Here is a 5,178-nt window from a genome sequence, read left to right on the forward strand (position 1 = left end):
TTCTCTGGGGAAGTAGATAAATGGCTTCATGGCCAAAATCTCGAACTAGCCCTTTAACCCCCTGGATTCTCAACGGGGGTTCTACTAAGCTAACATATGAGTTGTTTTAAGATGGTCATACCAAGGATCATTTAGCTATTTGATATTGAATTTTAGGACCCCTTTAGGTATAAAATAATATAGAAATATTTGATGAAACATTGAATTTGGCCTTACTGCTATTAGCCCATAGAAATGCATTGAATAACAGATTCATACATGGAAAAACAGATAGTCAAAAAATATATATAAACACTACACGGCCAAATGTATGTGGACAACAGCTCATCGAACATCTCATTCCAAAATCATGGGTATTAATATTGAGTTGGTCCCCCCTTTGCTGCTATAACAGCCTCCACTCTTCTGGGAAGGATTTCCACTAGATGTTGGAACATTGCTGCGGGGACTTGCTTCCATTCAGCCACAAGAGCATTAGTGAGGTCAGGCACTGATGTTGGACGATTAGGCCTGGCTCGCAGTCATTCCAAAGGTGTTCAATGGAGTTGAGGTCAGAGTTCTGTGCAAGCCAGTCAGGTTCTTCCAAACCGATCTTGACAAACCATTTCTGTATGGACTTCGCTTTGTGCACGGGGGCATTGTTATGTTGAAACAGGAAAGGGCCTTCCCCAAACTGTTGCCACAAAGTTGGAAGCACAGAATCGTCTAGAATGTCATTGTATGCTGTAGCGTTAAGATTTCCTTTCACTGGAACTAAGGGGAATAGCCCGAACCATGAAAAACAGCCCCAGACCATAATTCCTCCTCCACCAAACTTTACAGTTGGCACTATGCATTGGGGGAGGTAGCGTTCTCCTGGCATCCACCAAACCCAGATTCGTCAATCGGACTGCCATATGGTGAAGCGTGATTCATCACTCCAGAGAACAAGTTTCCACTGTTCCAGAGTCCAATGGCGGCGAGCTTTACACCACTCCAGCCGACGCTTGGCATTGCACATGGTGATCTTAGGCTGCTCGGCCATGGAATCCCATTTCATGAAGCTCCCGACAAACAGTTATTGTGCTGACGTTGCTACCTGGCAGTTTGGAAATCGGTAGTGAGTGTTGCAACCGAGGACAGACGATTTTTACACGCTATGCACTTCAGCAGTCGTCGGTCCCGTTCTGTGAACTTGTGTGACCTACCACTGAGCCATTGTTGCTCCTAGATGTTTCCACTTCACAATAACAGCACTTACAGTAGACCGGGGCAGCTCTTGCATGGCAGAAATTTGACGAACTGACTTGTTGGAAAGGTGGTATCCTATGACGGTGCCACGTTGAAGGTCACTGAGCTCTTCAGTACGGGTCATTCTACTGCCAATGTTTGTCTATGGAGATTGCATGGCGGTGTGCTCGATTTTCTACACCTGTCAGCAACGGGTGTGGCTGAAATAGCCAAATCCACTAATTTAAAGGGGGTCCAAATACTAATAATTCGATTCTAGGGGGTTAATATAGATGAAATTACAGTAATTGGAGCAAATTACGTGTTTTTTCCAGTATGGAAAACTCTTAGACAGGCCATCTAAGAGGTAAGTGGTAATGATCAAAACCAGATAGAAAGCATGCAGACAAGATATTGAACTATGCAGTGTCTTCAGAAAGTATTCATGCCCCTTGACTTATTCCACATTTTGTTTTGATACAGCGTGAATTTAAAATTGATTAAATATTAATTATTCTCATCTATCTTCACACAATCAGCCATAATGACAAAGTGAAAACATGTTTTTTGTATTTTTTTTTTAATTTATTGAAAATGAAATACAGAAATATATAATTTACATACATATATTTACTATTTTCTGCATTGTAGAATAATAGTGAAGACATCAAAACTATGAAATAACACATATGGAATCATGTGGTAACCAAAAAAGTATTAAACAAATAAAAATGTATTTTATATTTGAGATTTTTCAAATAGCCACCCTTTGCCTTGATGACAGCTTTAAACACTCTTGGCATTCTCTCAACCAGCTTCACCTGGAATGCTTTTGCAACAGTCTTGAAGGAGTTCCCACATATGCTGAGCACTTGTTAGCTGTGTTTCCTTAACTCTGCTGACCGACTCATCCCAAACCATCTCAATTGGGTTGAGGTAGGGGGATTGTGGAGGCCAGGTCATCTGATGCAGCACTCCATCACTCTCCTTCTTGGTCAAATAACCCTTACACAGCCTGGAGGTGTGTTGGGTCATTGTCCTGTTGAAAAACAAATGATAGTCCCACTAAGCCCAAACCAGATGGGATGGCATATCGCTGCAGAATGCCGTGATAGCCATGCTGGTTAAATGTGCCTTGAATTCTAAATAAATCACAGACAGTGTCACCAGCAAAGCACCCCCACATCATAACACCACCTCCTCCATGCTTTACTGTGGGAAATACACATGCGCAGATCATTCGTTCACCCACACCGCATCTCACAAAGACACAGTGGTTGGAACCAAAAATGTCACATTTGGACTCCAGACCAAAGGACACATTTCCATCGGTCTAATGTCCATTGCTCGTGTTTCTTGGCCCAAGCAGGTCTCTTCTTCTTCTTGGTGTCCTTTAGTAGTGGTTTCTTTGTAGCAGTTCGATGAAGGCCTGATTCACACAGTCTCCTCTGAACAGTTGTTGTTGAGATGTGTCTGTTACTTGAACTCTGTGAAGCATTTATTTGGGCTGCAATTTCTGAGGCTGGTAACGCTAATGAACTTATCCTCTGCAGCAGAGGTAACTCTGGGTCTTCCATTCCTGTGGCGGTCCTCATGAGAGCCAGTTTCATCATAGCGCTTGATGGTTTTTGCGACTGCACTTGAAGAAACATTCAAAGTTCTTGAAATTTTCCGGATTGACTGACTTTCATGTCTTAAAGTAATGATGGACTGTCGTTTCTCTTTGCTTATTTGGGCTGTTCTTGCCATAATATGGACTTGGTCTTTTACCAAATAGGGCTATCTTCTGTACACCCCTCCACCTTGTCACAACACAACTGATTGTCTCAAACGCATTAAGAAGGAAAGAAATTCCACAAATTAACTTTTAAGAAGACACACCTGTTAATTGAAATGCATTCCAGGTGACTACCTCATGAAGCTGGTTGAGAGAATGCCAAGAGTGTGCAAATATGTCATCAATGCAAAGGGTGGCTACTTTGAAGAATCTCAAATATAAATAAATATACACTTTTTTGGTTACTACATGATTCCATATGTGTTATTTCATAGTTTTGATGTCTTCACTATTATTCTACAATGTAAAAAATAGTTTAAAAAAATTAGAAAAACCCTTGAATGAGTAGGTGTTCTAAAACTTTTGACCGGTAGTGTACATCTGAGTTCACATCCAAACTATTTCAGCATTCCTTCAAAAAACACATTATAACATTATTAGTTATTAAGCATAATGTTATGTGATATACTTCATTACATTCAATAAATAAGAGGCATTTACCCCCAGCAGAGAGTGACAAAGAGGGTCTAGAAGATACTGTTGCAAATTGTGCAAATGAAATGCAGGTTGTGAAAATTAGACATACTTTGTATGAACAATTCATTGCCACGAAATGAAATCTTGCATACACTTTTTTTGTGTGTGGAATCAACCCTTTTGGGGGTGAATTTTGGGGTCTTTGGCGCAGGTGGGTGCTGGTTATGATCAGCGTCAGACTCCTCGGAGTCGGTCTGATCAAATGTAGGATTTCGCCTGACAGAATGACAGCAAGCATGAAGTTTTCAGAGTAGTAGTGTAGTGTTTAGATTCCTTTTATTTCAAACACTAAATCTTACTTTCTCTTTATTTGGTGAGACTCTGGCTCTGTTTCCAGGCTTGAGCTCTTTTCTGCCCGAACCAGGCACTCATGGGCTTTCTCATATGAATCTGAAAACATCACGAAACAGGAGCTTATCAGTTAATCTGTAAATGTCTGCAAACGAGACATTTAGTATCTTAATATTGAGTTCAAGTACTTACTCTTTGTCTTCAGTAATTGAATTGAATACACCTCCCATGTATCAATGTCCGGCCGTTCGTGCGACATCACTGCCTTTCTTAATCTCTCTTGGCTCTTGTATGGAGGCCGATAACATTTGTCCCTGGTGCACCAGGTTTTCGAGATGACAGCTAAACTGTCATCTTCGTTCGGGAAATGAACCACAGCAGACATGGTACTGTGAACAGAAAAGCAAATAAGGGCACTCAATTAGATTAGTTTACTCAAACACTTCACAATAGTAACATCTAATTGTAGGAGTTTAAGAAAATCCCTTCAAGTAAATAATTACCTTTTTACTGACAATGTACCTTGAAAAGAGATAACAGGAAAACAGAAAAATATTATATTGGTGCTTTGCATCCAACAAATAGAGTAATGGCATTCCAGCAAAGCCCTCTTCACACGGGAGTAGAACAAACTTCCGTAGCACATTTGTGGCTCAAGTGAAAATAAGTTAATCCTTCAATCCAGAGAGATGGAAAATATCAAGGAGTGATGATTGCAGGGGATATGCGAAAAGGTCTGTCTTGTTCCTACATGTTTTGTACACAATCAAAGTGTCTCCATGTTCCTCCACCAGCAGGTTTTGCACTAGGACAACCTTCTTGTTCCTCAACTGGACAGAGTTATTCCCAATGGACATCTGCACGGAGAAGTGAGTGAACTGCAAGAGTTATTCCCAGTGGACATCTGCACGGAGAAGTGAGTGAACTGCATTATTTTATACTGCTCTTTCACTGTTAGACCATTTGGGACTGGGCCATTGTCATGCTGCTTTTGTTGTGTTTTCTCTGCATCTGACTGTGTTGCTCTCATGGCCTCTCTTTCTGACAGCCTCCGTATAACCTGCTCTAAAGGCTTGTTTGGCTTTCTTATCAGTCTTTTTAACTGGCCAAGAAAAAAGGGGAAGCAAGAGATATTGTCAAGAACACCAAATGCTTGTGCTTCATGACTGAGAAGGGTTAGGCAATGCATGTTATATGTTATGTTTTAGTTCCCATACAGGCAGCTACAGTGGTCCACAAACAAAACCAGGAGGTTTCCAGCATAGTCTGCGTGGTCTGCACACAAGGATACACTTAGGAAGATGGTCATGGCAGCTGCAAGCAACATTAAGTTTTCATACATCACCCTTGAAATATGTCCTTTT

This window comes from Coregonus clupeaformis, chromosome 26 (genome assembly GCF_020615455.1).
Source record: "Coregonus clupeaformis isolate EN_2021a chromosome 26, ASM2061545v1, whole genome shotgun sequence".
NCBI classification, from domain to species: Eukaryota; Metazoa; Chordata; class Actinopteri; order Salmoniformes; family Salmonidae; genus Coregonus; species Coregonus clupeaformis.